A 20,446-nucleotide genomic window follows, 5' to 3' on the forward strand; every position below is an offset into this window, starting at 1 on the left:
TATAAAACATAAAACATAAGTTTTAAGTAAAAAAAAAGTTTGGGGCTCATATGTGGTTATAAAAGCTGCACATATTTTATATCAGGTGAAACATATGATAGATAAATCTGCAGGTGTGTGTGTGTCATGTCAGCTACATATTTTACCATCCAATCACATTGATTGGATGCATATACATACTTTACATTCACATTGATTGGATGGTAAAAACACACAATAGTTTCGCTCTTGCACATCAGCTTCATTGCTTGAATGTGTCCCGCTGTCACCTCATTCAGGTGTTTGTTTAGCACACACGCCCGAGCCGCTCGCTTCCTCTGGGCCTAAACTTATTTAAGGATGCATCATGCATTCCTGCTGCCTGGATTGCAACTCACATCTGTTTTCTTTCTCAGACCTGTTTTACTGTCTCCTCTCACAGTTCTTTTTTCCTGCATAATTTGCTTACATTCTACCGAGCACAAATACTTTCATGCTTGTGGTGTTTAAGGCTCATCTCCCATGAAGAGTCAAATTATGGGCTTTTCACACTTGAAATTGTTAACCCAAGGTCATTGTTCTTACTGGGTTGCTAATTAATCCTGTAATTTCACACGGCACATGTGTAATCCCTGGGTTAACATTCTTATTTTCAGATTTACAATGCTAATAATATTATATGGAGAAGTCTGGCATGTAACCTGATTTACATTTTATGGTGGGGCCTATATACATTGACTGAATTAGCCCATATGAATCTCATATAGCATCTGAGTGGGGCTGTCTTGTACCTGACACTCCAGTAAATGATATATATGTGTGTGTGTATATATATATATATATATATATATATACACGACAAAAAATCTCTGAAACCAAGTAAATCCAGTGGTCTCTACGATCTTCTGTCTGGAATACACTACATAAATATTCAAATCTGAATAGACTTAAAAAATTAGACATCATATGATTTGCAAATAAGAAAATGTGTAAACATACGTTGATTTGCTAGTAGATGCATGACAAATAAAAACAAGTGTTTTAAAATCGACTCAAAATATAAAACATTTTTGAAATCCTTCAACAAGATGGAGTTATATTTTGAAACTAAAATATCCGAGTCTGTGCCTATCATACAATTTTTTTGTGAAATTTGTCAACTCTGACTGCTCGAAATCTGCAGACTTGCTCTGACTTTCAGAAACAAGCGTCAGCTCATCCAGACTGCAATTTGGGGCAAATATCTGGGCAAAAGTCGTCTAGTGTATTCCAGCCTTTAGGGAAACGTTGCCCTGATCTATTCCCAATTGAAAAATCAAATCTCATTCTACAGTTAGAAAAGCACCTTAAAGGAAGAAAAATGAGTTGTGAATGTCTTTTTATGACTATTTTACTGACTTTTATGACTATTTTACTGACTATTTTACTGACTGTCATATGCAAGGATATTTAATTAGTCAAGCATAATTTACTTCAGAATTGGATGTATTGATAAACAGTTCGCTAAACAACTCTTAACACACTGTTTATGTTTAGTAACATATTTAGTTGTTAGTACTGCAGTTAAATCTGTGCTAAAAGTATGAAACCTTGACATAAACATTAGCATAGTGTGAAAAGCCTCTGTTTGCCGTCAGGCCAGACAGGTTTCTATATTTAACATTTCTCCCCTGACTGTAAATAAAATGCAGGAGAATGTTATAGGCTGAAATCCTGCCTTGTTTCATAAACAGCACATATAAAACTATCTCAGGCAGGTAAAGATTAGCCAGAGGCACAGTCTGTTGACAGGATATTGTTTGAACATGTGGTTTCTTGTGTCATGTGGGACTCATGTGGCACACAGGAAGAATCGCAACGTGCCACGAACGCCTCGGGTTCTCCTCAGACTCACGCATGCGGTCAACCAGATTTGTTGAGCTCTCCACGTGGTCTTCAGTGGCAACTGTTTAACTTTTCGCACCTGCATGTAAACAGTTATCTTTTATTTGAACCCTAATAAGAAGTAGCTAGCATGGATTTTGGCTTATTTCTGTCTTCTGAATGGATCTGTTGCACGTTCTTCTACTTTAAAGTAGGGCAAGCACACAACCTGGGTGTGTTAGCAGCACCACACTAACCAGTATGCTGTCACAATACAAAGCCTCAGTGCGCCCCTAAGGAAACTGGCATGCCTGAATTTGGCCTGAGGCCGGAAAGTGTGCATCACTGAAAGAATTGAAGAGACCTGAGATGGCTCAGGCCTTCCAGCATGCCTCTCACTTTGGACCTTTTGTACCCGCTCAAGGGATCTGTGCTGTTTTACTGCCAGATCTGAAAGTGAGAAAGACAACAACACAGAAATTCACATCCTTTTTGCGGTTTCAGTCCAGCGTACTTTAGGCCTGGGGAAAATATTAAATACTTCATACTTAAAGTATTTCCGTACATGTCCACTGGCATGGATTGACATCAGAGCAAGGAGAAACTTATCAAAAAGTCATGAATTGCTCAATTTGGGGGAAAAAAAAAAACACTAGCTATTAACTAGTCGTGAGGTACAACTAGTAATGCCAGCAGTTTAAAAGTCTGCTGATTGTGCTGAATCTGTCAGTCATGGCAACATGTTTTTCTGTTACTTTAACAGATCATAATAATTTAACTAATTTCAGCTTCTAGTTACACAAGGCTTTATAAAAAGGAGTTGATATGACTTGTATAGCAAATTTGACTATAAATTAACTTAAGTTTTAAGGTTGAATTAGGAGAATTAGTTTGTTTTTTTCATTGTGGGCTTACAAAAAGATTTGACACTGCATGTATCCTTCGGATAAATAAAGCAGGTTTTTATTGTGCATAAATATGATGCCTTTATTCACTGTGCATAGAAAGCAGTCATGGACAACCACACTGCTGTACATTTTACACCCCCAAATCTGCAGAGCCTATTTGCATTTTGGGCAGTATTGAGTGGGTTCCTTTCGTTCTGCTTTACACCTACTGTTATGCTGCCTTGAAGTACTCCTGGGAAGTTCCTACTTGGGAAAAAGTATAAATCCAAAAATGACTGATTTTGGATAAAAAAATCCAAATCATGCTGTGATATGAAGTTATTTTGGACTGAATAAGATGAACGCATTTAATTTCTCTCTTTTTCACTTCCTGACAAACACAGGAAGCTTTTTAGCGCTTCTGCAACAAATGAATGGACAAAAGATGCACATTAGGTGTAATTGATACTTTGTGTGTTTTACGGGAATACCCACTCAAGGGAAAAGTACTCTTGTTGTGCAAGCCTGTCGCCTCATAAATCATCTAAATGAGTAATATTTTCGGGCAAGCTTAATCACTCTTCGTCATTAACAGTGCAACAGTAGGTGTACATTGTGGCTTACAGTTATACCCTGTGGAGTTTTAGTAGAGTTAACCATTAGTAACTAGTCCATAAATAAACTTCACTTGTAGCCAGTGTGCTGCTGTTTTCTTATGTTCTGTGAAATGATTAATGAGACGGCTAATTCAGCACACTTTGCCCAGAAACAATCTCAAACCATAGCCACATCAACAATTTAAGAGCTATTCATCGCTCTCAGTGTATCAACTTTCTACCTTACAGAGCTCTGCAGATTTGTGGTTCATCTTCTTTAACAATTCATAGAATATTCATATAGCTTCGGGGAAAGGCATTAAATAGTTCTCTGGTCTCCAAGAAAAGTGCTATTTGTGATCAGACCAGAGGAAATGCTCTTCATGATATAGCTAGGGAAATACCTAGAAGTGATGGTGCAATGTGATTCGAGAAATTCTTGTCATAACATGTATTGTGTGTGTGTTTTACATGTACAGTTCCCTAGAAGAACAGTGTCTGATATACTATTTGGAGTGTGATTTAGCCTTCATGGGAAAATCACATGAAACCTGTCAACCGTGTCCAGGTCGTCGGCGCTGATAGCCTCATGGTTAGTGTGTCGACATATAGCGCAACTGCACTCACAGCGACCCGAGTTCAAATCCCACCTTGAGGTCCTTTGCTGATCCCACTCCCCACTTTCTACCCCAATCATTTCTTGTCATCTCTACACTGTCCTCTCAAAAAAAAAAAAAACATAAATAGATATAACTTAAAAAAATAAAAAACATGTCCAGGTCATAGTTAATAATAAATACTTTATTTATTTATTGTTTGTTTGTTTGTATTAGAATGAACCATATAATGAACCATATTTTTTGCATTGTCTGCCAAGTTCTTATTACCATAAAAAAAAATCCAAGACATCATTTTGTTATTATATTATCTTTCATTACATAATACATTATTATAATTGTAAACTTTAGTTTTGTAGTGAAATATGATTCTGACATGTCTTTGTTAGATTCAGTCAGGGTGCACAGATCATTTGTAAAAAGAGGCAGCTGCATTACAAGTTATATTGAGTCGGGAGTTATTATTGTAATATTCCATTAATGTATTATTGCAGATGCAATCAACTGGCTGATTAATGAGTTAGTAAGTTTATGTGATGCAGAAGTGTTTATCAAACAGTGATTAAATCATTATTCACTCATTCTTGGTCCCTTCTGAAGTTCCACCAGACAGAGATTAAGTATGTGTTTATTGTTGCTAATTAGTGGAGATAAATAGCAGGTGATAAATATGCTAATGATTTGCCTTGTTTTTGTTGATTAGTGTGACATAGAATGTTCTGACCACAATAATATGTTCATGGAAGTGTCAGATTTAATTGACCACTTTTGTATTTTGCACTCCTAATTTCATAATTAAAATGAAGATTATTATACAGGTGCTCTTTTATGTTAATCTTAGTTTTTGTCCTGACTAGTTAAGCCAAAGTCAAAGTCCATTCACAGCTATCCGTCTTGACACTCTGGGACAGATATGTATCTTTTTTTTCTTTTTTTGGGGGGGTATATTTTGTAATTTTCTGTCAAAATCTAATCAACAACTGAGGGATAGAACCAAGTCCTCACCCTACAGTTTTCTTTTCTTTTCACTTGGATGTATGTCATAATATGGAGGAAAAACATCTGTCATGTTTTGTTACATCATGACCTTAAATGAAAGGCAGGACAACGTGTTCTATGGCCATTGGCCACCATATTAATATTTATAATTTCTCCCATTAATTTTTCTACCAGAGTTTGGTCTCATATTGTATGTACTGTCTCTGTCAGGCAGAAAGACATGCAGTTGGTTTTTATGTTTGTCGGGTCATTCTATTTAGCCTTGCCCACAGTGAAATATCATTGGTCAAAAATTCTAGTCCACTTAATTGAATAATAAACATTTGCTTAGATTTTTTTCTTTTTCTTTTTGCTTTCAGTGGAGACAGAAAATGTACTTAGTTGTCATTTCTTTTTAGGATATGGTGTTTTACTTTTAAATGGCCACAAATCAATACCTGTTTGGGGTCTGAATCAGCTCTTCTAAGGATCTGAGGCACTTATCATAGATTCGTCTGAAGTGATTTACTTATTTGTACACTACCTGTCAGAAGTTTGAAATAATAAAGATTATTTAATGTTTAAGTCTCCTGTGCTCACCAAGACTGCATTTATTTGATCAAAAAATAGTCAAAATAGTAATATTGTGAACATATTATTACAATTTAAAAGAACTGTTTTCTATTTTAATTAGTGCTGTCAAACGATTAATCGCAATTAATCACATCCAAAATAAAAAATGTTGTTTACATAATATACTGTATGTGTGTGTATACCGTGTATATTTATTATGTGTGTATATATAAATACAAACACATGCGTGTATATATTTAAGAAAAATATGGTAAGTTTATTTATATTATATATTTATATATAATATAAAATATAAGAATATAAATATAGAAATGTATATACATGTAAATATTTTAAAAATATATACTGTATGTGTATTTATATATACATCATAAATATACACAGTACACATACATATATTATGTAAACAAAAACTTTTATTTTGGATGCGATTAATAGCGATTAATCGTTTGATAGCACTAATTTTAATTTATTTTAAAATAGTTCCTGTGATCGCAAAGCTGAATTTTCATCAGCCATTAGCCAAGTCACATGATCCTTCAAAAAATTCGAATATGCTGATCTTTCTTTGCACTGCCTGAATTTTCATCAGCCATTAGCCAAGTGACATGATCCTTCAAAAAATTCGAATATGCTGATCTTTCTTTGCACTGCCTATCAGAGCAATGAAACACTGCACACCCGTAAAAATCTGATAGATCACCCCTGACTGGGCTGTTTATCATCCCAGACTACTACGCAACTCGGTAAGCTATAGCTGTAACAACCCGATGACTGGAAAAGTGACCATTTTCCATCAAAACAGGATACACGTCATGCTGATGGAGTGCGGTGGCTCAGGGCTTCCACCAACAATTGAAAGGTCAATCTGTTTTAAGGCCCATTGTTACAAGTGAATGAGTGTGTGTGTGCAGTCATTTCTGCATGAGACGCTAATCATTGTAGTCTGTAGACCTCCTGAACAGAATACACATGATTGTTTGTGTTTCCTTCACCTGTGTACAGGACTTCCCACACAGTAATGAAAATACAAGTAATACTGGAGCACAGTTACAACTGTTAAACCTTTTTGCAGTAATGTATTTCATAAAGTATAGTATATGCTGAATAGTTAAGTTATATAAAAGCTAAAGTATACTTTGGCTGTCCGTGTTCTGCGACGGTCCATGCACTGCATGATGTAATTTTCGTCATTAGGACTGTCTGCAAATGTCTGTGCACACTGGTTGCATGCAACCCAATTTTTGTGTACATGCTAACTTGTATACTAATTTTTCACACTAGCTGTGTTTATAAGCAAATAAATAATACATTGATAATTGCATTGATGGCTCAGTCGGGCTGAAAAGCTTTTAGTGTAAACACCTCAGTTGATCCAGTTGAGCTTGATCCAAATTAAATTTCAATCAGGGACCTGAAATACTCTCAATAGGATAAAAATAAAGTATGCAAATGAATACGACTATTTCCTCAATCGGATTCATAAATACCATGTGTAAAGTGTTGTGATGAGCATGCACTGCGCATGTGCAAAAGTTTTGTTCAGAATACATGTAATGCACATGTAAATCAGTCTGCAAAGTTTAAGGTTCATATAAATACTTTCAGAATCTGAAATTGGATTTGATTTATTAGAATTGATGGAAATTAGTGCCAAGTAAACATACCTACTGTCATTTATTTATATCTTACTGAGAACTCTTTTATAACTGATGGAATATGAGGAAATCTTGAGGGGAAAGGTGTTTGCAATTCATTTTCTTTGGCTGTTGTACAAACATAAGGAACAAATATGAAACCTAATCACCCCTATGAATTGCAGCCATACCTATGTTACTTTACAAAAATCCCAACCTTCCTTAGCTACAGACATTGTGGCTATGCAATTGCATAATGATGTTTTTGTGAAGACATGCTTTTGTGCTGAGTAAGGTATTAATGCAGCGTTTAGCCTAAATATTTGGCATTTCTCCATTAGGACAGTGTTTCTCAATTGTGCTCCTGGGCCGCCCCTTAGCACTGAATGTCTCCCTTATCTAACACTTCTGAATCAGCTCATTAGAAGAGGGTTCACTGACCTGGATCGGGTGTGTTTGGATATGTTGGGAATGCAGTAGGCTGCTAGTGCACTGCTTATGCCTAAATAATATGTGCAACCAAATGCAGTAACTAGAGTTGGGTATAACGCATTACTGTATTCTAATTACTTTTCCTGGTAACGCAGTAATGTAATGTGTTACATTTTAAATTTATGTAACTAGATTGCAGTTACTAATGTCAATAAAATTACGTTACTTAAGTTACAAATGCAGTGTTAAAAAATATGAAGTAAAAATCATGTTTTGCGCATCAGTATGCCCTTTAATACATCACCGGAGATTGCGAGCTAAAATGCAGACGAGTCCTACAACATTTAGATCTAATGAAAGAATCATATTTCAAAATGTTGCACTCGATTTCACACATTTTAGTCTGGCATTATAGTTTGGGAAAAGTTCAACAAGCGAATGTGTACAAGCTTATGTCACAGTAAAACTATGTAAAAATAAATGACACATCAGAATGAGATCCGCTGGATTAAGCCACGTCGCATCACATTCTTCTTCTGAGGTAAATTCAAGGCTTATTCCTCCAAAAATGAAAAGTAGCCGAGATGAACTTTAATCTTTCTTTGTTTACGGAGGTGATGTGCGCATTTACATATTCGCGTGTCTCAAGCCTGGTTTTGCGTGGATGATTATCTTATAGCGCACGATGGGTGTGATCACATAATATAGGTGAGCTCAGACGGGAAAGACTGTACTTAGCGTTGGTTTCATATAGATTTTTTTATCATAGAATATTTGTTTTCGACAAGACTTACTTCATTTAAAAATAGACACTTCAAGCTTTCTTTAGATATATTTCTCATGTCATTTTCGTTCATTTGAGTGACTCGTTTCAGGAAGATATTCGTGGAGACTGAGAAGGCAGAAAGCGGACCCTATTTGTTTTCTTTATTTTACAAAACCAAACAAAAAAAGGTTTTGTTGCTATTGCAAGTGTATAAAAATAATACTTTTATAATTTTTCAGTCAATATTAAATTGCAATAAACTATGAAAGAACTATGAGTTAAACTTTGTAGTGTATTTTTTTAAGTTTAATAACTTGAAAAGTAAAGTAAACTTGAAAGTAAAGTAATTAGTAATCTGATTACTTTTTAAATTCAGTAATCAGTAATGTAATCAAATTACAATTTTAAAGAAGTAATTAGTAATTTGTAGTGGATTACTTTTTTTGAACACTGGCAGTAACCAACAATAAACAGGGAATGGTGTCTCAGTAATAATTAATGGTTCCAGTTTTGTGTAAAAAATAAATCAAAAGAGATATTAAAAAATACAGTTGATATTACTTCCAGTCACTAGGGGTGGGCGATATGAGCTAAAATTCATATCACGATATTTTACACTGTCCAGGTGACATCGATATTATATTGTGATATTTTGCCTAAAAATTATAGGCAAAATATATTAACCTTATATAACTAGAAAAAGTGAGGGATTGGACAGAGACCTGAAAAGTCTTTTTTTATTGTGCCATTGTTTTTCCATTGTTTGTGTGTTTGAGTAGGCTAGTGGTTCCCAAACTTTTTCTGCCAGGTCCCCCTTTTGTAGAGAAAAATATTTTCAATTATATTCATAATCTGCTTTACGTTTCCTGGCACTGGAAGTCCTTTCACAAACTCTTTCATGCTTAGAGCAGAACCATGCATCGTTCATTTATATTTCTACATGGCTCCCTGCAATACAACTCTGATTCTTCAATCGCTCCATCTAGTGGTCTGTTATTGATACAAACACAACTGCTACAACTAATAACGGAGCGCTCAAGCGGGTACTGTGAGTCATGTTGAAGTAATTAAAATGTCAAATTAATATTTTGCGCTCAATTATTTACTTATCAGGCAAGTGGCCGCATAAGCGGAAAAATTATGTAGTGTAGTCTTTATCACCCTGCAGAGGTTTCTTTTGCAAAATAATCTGTTCACTGTATACTATCCCTTAGTTTGGGAACCACTGGAGCAGGCGATTTGCGCTCTATTAATTTGGTCTGTTACGATGCTCTATGTGTTTGATTACTGATGCCTGTGTAGCACGGCGTTGCACACAGAGGACAAAAACGTTCAGCCTCGACTCTTAATTGTCATTTGTGTTAAAATTTGGAAAGTGTACCAAATTGAACAAAACAATATAAATGCAAAATTTGAATTCATGAATATAGAACGGTATCCACGATATAGCAAAATCCATATCATGGAACAACATAATACTGGTTGTCACATTCATACCAGTATAGCGCCCACCCCTACCAGTCACACTGAAAATGGAAAGACATGTCAAGCACATTGCTTTGTGGGATACAGTATCCAAGGCAGTTTATGCTTTATTGTATATAGATGGGTGTCTGAATCTTCTGTACCTTTGGAAAGATGCCTACATCACTAGGTCTCTTGTAGGGCAACAATCAAGTCTTCTAAGTAAACATATTTTAACTGACTTGTATAAAATAAGATATAAAATTTCTTTAGCTTGCAATGGTTTGAATATTCTTTGCCTTTGTGAACCTGAAGCCGGGAAAAATTATTACACAAATCAACATGTTTTTGACTCAAGAACACTTATCATCACTTTCAACCCTCCTATAAAGTCCATTATGCAAATATTTTATCTTTTTTTTTTAATATTTTATTCTCATAAATAGAATCATAACAGTTGCATTTTCTTTATATGTGTATCTTTTCCCCCCTCTCAGCCAAATTCTGCCAAGTGGAGCATGGCTGAAAATATAGCCCAAGCTTTTGCGTTGCCTGTAATTAACGTCTGAGAGCTTGTGGCGGTATTTCTCAGCCTAACGGCAGAGGCTTTAAAAGGTACTTGTGCTGTTTTTGGACGTGCAAACAGTTAGTCTGCTCAGCTAGCTTTGTAAAAATGTAATTTAGGATGACGAGAAACCAGCACAGCCCAAACGTCTGCATGAGTCTGGAAATGGCCAGATACTCTATGTAATTTTGCCAAAGTTTCATGTAAAATATGTTATCACATCCCACTCAAGTGAAACTAGCACCTTTTAAAGACTTTCAATTTCCCATGACTGTGTGGATAGATTTGATCATGATAAAAATGTTTGCTGCATATTCCATCATGAAACTTAGAGGTCTTTCATTCACCTTAAAGGCTGATTTTGTAACATAAGATAACATGTAACACTGATCATGATTCATGACATGATTGATGGTACTGTCATAAAAAGGCTAAAATAATTTTTTTTCCCATGTATATGGAAAAGGCTTGTCTGCAAAGCCCTCCTGTTAAAAAATAAACAAATCAATGAATAAAAATAAAAATGCATTAATAAACCCTTTTGGAAATGTATTTATTGGTTAATTGATTGATTGACTCAAAATTTTAAACTGCTTTTACAAACATTTCCTACGCTTAAAAATTACATTAAAAATTAGTAAGTCTGTTCTGAATGGAGATAGCAGGCCTCATATAATTTTGCTGCCAGAGGTTTATACCGTAAAGTCCCAAATCAAACATATATATTTAGTCAGTAAGTACAAATCCTGTAGCTCAGGCTGTCCTTCCAGTTTTATTGCTGAAGTGGCAGTAAAACATTATCCTGTTTGTGGGTTGTGGCCATTAAAGAGGAATTTAGTTTCCTGCTGTGGGCAGCATCAGACCGGTAAACAGATAAATGTGGACCGTGCCAGAGGAGCATGGGTGCACTGGAGGCCGACTCTGCCAAATTGTGAGGTCTGCACCTGTTATGGTCTCACCAATTTACTTTTTGATCTCCTGAAGTAGACGAGGATCTACAGTCTCACACCATTTACAATGAAGAGCAGTAACAGTAAATTTGATTTATTGCATTACTGACTGTTACTGCAGTAATTTCTTGGGAACTTATATGTATAGAACTGGATTAAAAACTAAAAGATGAAATGACAACCGGATTTTGCTGTAGTGTGTATGTGGCCTTAGTGGGTGATATTGTTTCACAATAACTGCATTCTATGAGTAAATTAACCCCCGACAATTTCTAGTAGTGACAACCACATTTACAAAAAATTGTATGAAGTGTATACAGAAGCGAACTGAAGAACTAGTTGTTAATGACATATTTAAACTCGTATCAGACAGGGAAAGATGTATTGACTCATTTGTGCTGCCAGATCTTGCTAGAAAAAACAGCAAACAAGAATACAATCGTAATAAACCTAAATAACTCCAAATGCTTTATACTGGATATAAAACCAAAATGTTGCAACCCACACCGACCCACATCCAAACATAAACAAAACATGACAAAATAGTGGATATCATACGAGACCTCGGTATCAGTCGTTGCAATTTCTGGAGTGGGTCCAGTTTCATTCACACACAAAATGATAATTTACAAGATTCACTCCTGTATTTAAATGCATTTTCACTCCTGAAACTTTACAGTGTGCATGTGGCCAATGTTTTTGAATCATGATGCTCAAGCATGTTTGTGATATACCCAGATCCTGTTCCCCCGCCCCACTTTTACTGCATCTATGCAATAAAGTATATAAAGAAAAACTCTACATAATGATATTTACGTAATTTTAGCATTTGCAATTATTTTGAATGTAATTAGACCTTGACCTATATTGTTCTTGAGAAATAAAATTACTCGTAGCATAGTCATATCTCTCACTAAGTCAAAGTTGTTGTGTCATGATGCTCTAAAAAATGTTAAATGCACGCCGCTGAAGCATGAAGAATTCTCTCAAAATTCCTCATACTTGCATCAACAAGCCCTTTGATTATTGCTTTCACTTCCCACAGCTGAGTTTGTGTGTAGTGACCTGACCTTGTATACAGCAGCATTTGATAAGAGTAAGGAAGAGAGGGATAGGTTCAAATTCTTCTTTTGTTATAGAGCATTTCATGGAAAATTGCTTCATTGTGCTTCCTGAGCTGAGATTTAGGCTGATGGTACATTGTCCAAGCTGTCCACCCCAAGCTGGTCTTTGACACGGCTGGCTAAGTGTTTGGCTGCACTAGTGTGTCAGATTGAGCGTACATGAACTCAACAAAGAAAGTGAGCAAGAAAGATCAGCGTGGGTTCAGCAGACAGAAGTAAAAATGAGACAATTTCCTCTGTTGTAATCATGCGGGTGTGTTATCTCTAAACTCCACATGGCAAGACTTGTTTAGATATGTTGCCATGTCTGGGCGGCGTCAAAAAAGACTCACATTCACATAACATACCCCACTGTGCTTAAATATGTAAAAAAAAAAAAAAAAAAAAAAAAGGTCACCGCCAAAATGTTTTTTTTTTTCTCTAGGAAAATTCTGTCATTATTTGTTTTCCCTCAAGGTGTTTCAATGCTCCTGTTATTCCCTCCTATTATCCTAGGGGTCAATTTGACCCCATTCAATGTTTAACGTCTGTAAATCTTCATATTTAATGACTTTTCCTAATTTAATGGGGACAACTCCGTAATGGTCATATGTTTTCCAATGTCCGCTACACATTTTGTAGCATCGGTGTTCTTTGGGGTCAATTTAACCCCAGGCTCTTTTAGCTGTATAAAACATATGAAATATCAACATTTTACACACATTTGTTTTGGGTGATATTATGGTCACTATAACATGCTATAATTTTATAATATTCACTATAATTTTGTATATTCATAATATTAAAAAAAATGAAAACAAAAAACATTCTCGTGGTTTACTGGAGAGAAGCAAACATATAAAAGCTTACACAGAAGCCTTCTGAACCATTTCTCTTTGTGCTCTGTGCTTTCTCTTTATGCTCTCTCTCTCTCTCTCTCTCTCTCTCTATTAAAAATGGCCTCTAAGGAAAGGTTTTCTGTCAATGAGATTTTGTCAGTTTTTTGACATTGAAAGTGACAGGAGAATGTGTCTGAGACAGAAGATAATGTTGAGGAGGACCCTGATTATGAGGCATCCTCCTCAGATGAGAATAAGACTCCTAGTGTTGATCCTTCTGTTGTCTCTCAACCACCAGCAGACTCATTACCTTCCAAAAATGGAAAGTTATTATGGTCCCGCTCCCCACTTGAATGACAGGTTAAGCTTAGTGCTGCTAATGTCATCCAAATGGTTCCAGGGTCCACCAGATATGCTGTCAGCCATGTCCAGGATATACAATCAGCATTTGAGCTTTTCATTACACCATCATTTGAAAAGAATATACTTGAAATGACACACTTAGAGGGGAGGAGGGTGTATGGGGACTTTGTATGTGACTGACGTGCAAGCCTTAGCCTACATTGGGTTGCTCATTTTGGCAGGAGTGTACAAGTCAAAAGAAGAAGCAACAGCAAGCCTTTGAAATGCTGACACTGGAAGGTCAATATTTCCAGCCACCATTTCTCTAAAGACATTCCATGTTTTCTCCCGTGTCATGCGCTTCGATGACAAAGAATCAGGACAGGGCCGACGACAGCGTGACAACCTCGCAGCAATATGGGATGTATGGGACAAGTGGGTCCAGCGATTACCCTTTCTTTACAATCCAGGCCCCCACATCACTGTGGATGAATGTCTGGATCCATTTCATGACTGCTGTCCCTTCAAACAATACATGCCAAGCAAACCAGCCAAATATGGCATAAAAATATGGGCCGCATGTGACGCACGGTCAATCTATGCCTGGAATATGCAGGTGTACATTGGTAAATCCCCTGGACAAGCACCTGAAAAAAATCAGGGCATGAGGGTGGTAGACATGGCTGAAGGACTGCATGGCCATAACATTACATGTGATAATTTCACAATCATACGCCCTGCAAAGTAGTGCATATACCTTCTGGTGGGCTGTAGAGAAAAAAATGCTGTTCATATTCTGTCTATGCTGTTTGCATTCTGTCAAACTCATATTTGCATAAAAAACACTCATAGTCCCATAAAACGATTCCTGACACAATGCACACTTTTACTTTTCATAGGTGTTCACAGGTGAATTTGTGTTCCTATCCTTGAAAAAAAAAATTGTTATTCTTTCCAACTGTTATAAATTACAAAAATATACTTAATATATTTAATATACTTATAAATAGTATATAACAATTAAAACACCAAATATATATATATATATATATATATATGTATGGTGTTTTAATTGTTATATACTAGCAAGTTTATTTAAAGGCCTATTTAAGTAGTCAACAAAGACATAAATGACCTGACACAAACCTTTTAATAAAAAAAACAACAACAAAAAAAAACACATTCTGGATGTTTAAATTGCTGGGGACCCCAATGGGGAAAAGGTGTTGCCAGATTTTAGGGTAACAGGAGGGTTATGTGGAACACAAAATTAGATGTATGTCAAGTATATAAGAATAACTCCAAAACAAAAAAACAAAACAAAAAAAAAACACCATAAAAACAGTCCATATATGACTTGCTATCAGATCATTCTCCATAAAAATTGGCTTGGGTGCAAGGTTTTAAAACATCTATGAGTCATTCTTCAATTTAGGATGCATTTCTTGTCCATTGATGATAATTATATTTTTTATATTTTATTATTTCTTTAAAAAAATCATGTTTTATCCAATAAGCGAAAGCATTTTATAATCTCAGTTTACTTGAAATTGGTTTGATGTCCAGTCTTTTCTTCCCTATTGTGATGTATATCTGAGTGAAACGGCTTCTCGAATGAGAAAAAATGTAGGGCGAATTTAATTTGGTCTGTTGGGAATTGATCGTTCTTATTTGTTATTGCTGTGATTTTGTGTGAGTGACAAGTCGTCCCGCCCCCGTGCCGAGACACACGTTACCAGAGAAGGAGATGTTGCAAGAGGGAGGGGAAGTTATTGTGATTAAACATTATGAGGGCACATGAAAATTTTGCAATATATAAAAAATGACCAGTTTTTATTTTTTGGTGACTTTAAAGGGGTCATATGATGCGATTTCAATTTTTCCTTTCTCTTTGGAGTCTTACAAGCTCTTGGTGCATAAAGAAGATCTGTAAAGTTGCAAAGACTAAAGTCTCAAATCCAAACAATATGGTAAGGGGCGTAACATTTCCGTCACACGCTTGAGGTATTCAGCCAATCACAACACACTGGATAGCTGGCCAATCAGAGCACACCTCGCTTTTCAGAATGATGAGCTTTGTAAAAATCGACGTGTTTCAGAAAGGCGGGGCATAGAGGAGAAACAATAATGTACATTATGTGGAAAATAATGTGTTTTTTGAACCTTAAACCACATAAACACATTTCATTACACCAAATACACAAAATAATGTTCTTCATAGCAGCATCATATGACCCCTTTAATGATTAAGCTTGTCAACTAGCTGATGTTACACTGATAAACTGAAACCAGTAGTAATCTTATTGAGGGGAAAAATAGTTTTTTTTTTGTTTGTTTTTTGGTTGATTTGAAATAAGCTGAAAACCAATGGTTTTGCCATCAAACCTCAACTAAGATTTGTGTGATTGAGTTTTTAGTAGAAGGAAAAATGATTGGTGGAATTTTGGTCTGTTACTCACACAAATACATTGTATGGCTCTCATGAACCTGATATTGTATGGAAGAAAAAAAAAACTGTGGAACCTTGCTTCCGCCACTGAATAAAAACAAAAAAAGGTAATTGTGACTTTGTCTAGCAATTCTGACATTTTTCTTAAAATTGTGAATTTATATCTCACAATTTTGACTTTATAACATGTAGCTGAAAGTTGTAAAGTCAGAATTGTGAGATATACAGTAAACTCGCAATTGTAAGAAATACAAAAGTCTTTTTTCCTCAGAATTGGACTTTATAACACATCTATGAGTTCTCATATCTCACAATTCTGAGAAAAAAGTTGGAATTTGTATGTCACAGTTCAGTATCATGCAACTCTGTAACTCATATACACATACTCCCTCCATAATTTTCACAAGGGAATTCCCATTGATTGACAAAACTTACCTGAGTGGTGTGTGAAGATTTCAGACCAGACCTATCTGTCACAAGCATTAATGAAAATTGTGCACACATCCGATCTGTGCCAGGTATTATTTTAAAATTGGAATTGGTTGACAGTGTAAATGTGTGCATATGACAACAAAAGTTTCAGTTTGATAATCTTTGACAGCATGAAAGATTTGATCATTCTAATTACTTTCACTTTGTCGCCCTGCTTCAGTCTAGGGAAGTTTTGAGAGGAAGTATGCACAAAGTGTGTCTGTGCCTACAAAGCGCTAACATGCTAATTATAGACTGAAAAACAGTTTCAGAAAGGCTGGCACTCTTGCCAAGAGACAGTTAGAGTTTCAGAGTATGACTGGTCCGGAGGTCATGATAGTATATGATTTGTGAGCTGCTGTTTCATGTTTCCCTTCAGATGGTGGGATCCTTAACACGTTTCAATTTCAGACATCTCACACAAATAATTCACTCCTCTGGTTAGATCTGGAAACTTTTTTTATATGTCCTTATATTTCACCTAATATTTGTGTGCGTGTGTGTGTGTGTTTTGGGTGGTTACTAGCACGTTTATGCATTTGCCAAGATGTTGTGAGACATTGCTATTTGGTTGCTTGAATATTTTGTGTGATTAGGTGGTTTTAAATTTTGAAAGCAATCGAAAGGCATGTCTAATTAATTGAAATCATGAAATGTATACAATCTAACAACTATTAATTGAAAGTTTAACAAAAATGATATGAAATCCATCTAATTTTTCCCCAGTTCTCTTTTCGGTTTTATTTGTTTTCTGTTTAACATTTTCTGGATTCCATTTTAATTAAATTTTTATAATCTGAAAACAGGTCTTATTAATTGAATTCATAAAAATTTAAAAATGTATTAATTTATTAAAACTAAAATGTATTTATTATTATTATTATTATTTTTATTTTCCCTAGAAATTACATTTAAATTTGAATTATTCTGGAGTTGTGATTTAAAAGAAGGGTTTACTGTTAATTATAATGAATTATGTTCCTTAAGTTTTTATTATTATTATTATTTCTTTGAGAACTATATTCTACTAATAATATATTTATCAAGTTTTGAAGTAATTTAATTAAATTGTAATAATCTGAAAACGGGTCTTATTAATTGAATTCATAAAAATTTAACAATTTATTAATTTATTAAAACTAAAATTAATTAATTATTATTATTATTATTATTTCCCCTAGAAATTACATGTAAATTTGAATTATTCTGGAGTTGTGATTTAAAAGAAGGGTTTACTGTTAATTATAATGAATTATAATGAATTATGTTCCTTAAAGTTTTAATTATTATTATTATTATTATTACTTTGAGAAGTATATTCTACTAATAATATATTTGTCAAGTTTTTAAGTAATTTTTTCAAGTTAAATCAATTCAATTTTTTTGTGTCAAGTTGTAGTGAAGATATTTGAGTTTCTGTGTGTAGATGATATGAAGATTATGATGAGTTTTTGAAATGCTAAGACTTCATATTTAAACAGCAGTCCTAGGTTCAATATTCACAGATGCTATATTGTTATTCGATCATGTGTACAAGCCCTACAATTGATTTATTCATCCAAATTTTGCCCAATTCAGTGACATTCCGCATTATTCTGTAAATTCAATTTATATGACAGAATTCTGTGATTCCTTTCACATCGCAGAAGTCATAAGGCCCTATGATGTATCATTTCAAATCAGTTCACTCTTATATAATAGAAAGATTCCACTGCTAAATGTTTTCTCAGAATAGATAGGAAATGGGGATTGTTCTCTGGTGACCCAGCTAGTGCACTGTGGAGTTTTGTCTTTCATATGAGTAATCTTTTCCTCTAATGTTTTTACCAAATGCATGATGGTGCTCTGAGGGTGTGTTTCTGAATCAAAGAGAGAAAGAGTACAACTCTCAGTAGTAATGCCAGATATGGAGAGTTATTCTCTGGGAACTGCACTGCTGGAAGCAGATCACACTTAAACTCTCCTTCACACATGCATGCTGAGCAAGCTTTAATTATTCAATTCCAGTGTTTTGGAGGCTCCCTGGATGGAGAAGGCACATTTAACATACTTCCTCTTAACTAATCCTTGAAGTGCTACACTTTCTCAAAAAGGTGTTGAATTGTTTCTTCTGTATAGCCGTCAACAATCTTCAGTTTTCAAATAGAAATTTAGAGTTTTACTTTAAATTAATTGCTCAGTCCCATGAACACTGCAAATGCTGGCAAATCCAGTAACTGCATGGTTCTTCCTCGAAAGTGCTTATTGTAGCAGTTTGAGAACATAACTTTGTATCCTGGCAGACTGATATAAAGCTGTGTGTCCTCACAACCAGCAGTTGTGTAAAGCCAGCCAGTCTGATTGCTGCTTTAAGAGAGCTCTTGCTAATTTTGTGTGACGTATGCTACTGATGATTTGTGGGTAGCCCGTGGGCATGTCATCTGAAGCTGGGACTAGAGCTCTGCTAACTAAGATACCAGGGTTGGTTATTTAAATGGCTTATAAATTCTTGGGTCTTAAGGGGTGTTCACACTGACAGCCATTAAATTATGAGAGGTCGCCAGGTCAGTGTAGTGTTGATTTCTAGTATGTATTCCTAACTGACTGCTGTATCCAACTATATCAGGCAGTGGATCATTTGAGCTTCACTGTCTACTACCATTCATCACGTAAGATCTGAAATTGCTCATTTTCACTGAAAATATATATTTTTCCTTGAACATTAAATTTTTTCCCTTGAAATTTCTTTGTAATTGCAGGTGGGAAAATGACCAGTAGGTTTTTTTTTTTTTTGAACTTATGTTTTTGTGTTCAACAGAAGAAAGATAGAAAGTCATAAGGGTATGGAACAACATGGTGGTTTGTGAATAATGGCAGAATTTTTTATTTTTCAGGGAACAATTACTTCAAGACCCTTAACCCCCAATGCGACCTCCAGTGGAAGGTCAGCGCTAAATATGATACATGTACACTCTGCTCACTTTACTTTTTGGTTCTTATAGTCATTACATTTTCTTGCACCCAAATAATCCATTAGCAACCTCAATCGGACTGAGAAGCCTTTATGCCGATCTGATTGAGATCGATTCAAATGCAATTTTGATCAGATTGGAAGGGTTAGTGTTGCTGTTGACCTGAAATAATCAGGGTATGTTTACAAACTGGTCAGTGAATATATTCTCTTTATATTCAGACCTGAATATATTCTGTTCTGACTTACATTCTTCTTAGGTATGTAAACAAGGCAAACATGACAATTATACCCAAGGTAGCTCTGATGACATGCCTGCATAGTGCATGCTGAAGTTTTGTTTGGGATACAAGTAATGCACATGTAAATTAATATGTGAATTGGATTGCAATGTGTAGGGTTCATATAAACAGAACTTTCAGAATCTGAAATCAGATTCAGATCAGATTTATTCAGGTTTAACGCATGTAAACATACCTAGTGAGGTGCATGAGGTGAATGTTGAGAGGGACATTTTGGACCTGTTGGAGGAATGTGGTGAATCTGGTCTCTGCTCAGGTGAACAGAGGTGGAAGACAGCCAGCTACATGAGAGAAAGTGTGACTGTGAGTCTGACATGGCAATTACAGCATATATTGCCAATGATGGCTGGAGTTTCCTCTAGTGTGATATACGAACATAACACTGTGAAACCCTGTATTGAAGTGATGTATTGAAATGAATTTTTCACTGAAACACTGAAACCGAAATACAGTTTTCATTTAGCTGAAAACTGAAACCAAAAATAACTTTTATTTAAAAATCAATCAGTTCATTGAATTGATTTAAACAATGCTTGAATTAAAAAAAAAGTTTAAGAAGTTGTGTGCAAAATGTTATTTTTTTCACATTTTTATATGCACTTTTAAAAAATATAATAAAAAAAAATCTATCTATCTATCTATCTATCTATCTATCTATCTAA

General features: G+C 35.1%; 1 protein-coding gene across 3 annotated transcripts in view; it reads left to right on the plus strand.

Moving 5' to 3' along the window:
• The window catches only part of piezo1 (piezo type mechanosensitive ion channel component 1 (Er blood group)), a 113,306-nt gene that overhangs the window by 1,139 nt on the left and 91,721 nt on the right, over nucleotides 1-20,446 (plus strand). The window lies entirely within an intron of this gene.

The sequence above is a fragment of the Sinocyclocheilus anshuiensis genome, unplaced genomic scaffold, assembly GCF_001515605.1.
Source record: "Sinocyclocheilus anshuiensis isolate Anshui unplaced genomic scaffold, SAMN03320099.WGS_v1.1 scaffold1317, whole genome shotgun sequence".
Taxonomy (NCBI): domain Eukaryota; kingdom Metazoa; phylum Chordata; class Actinopteri; order Cypriniformes; family Cyprinidae; genus Sinocyclocheilus; species Sinocyclocheilus anshuiensis.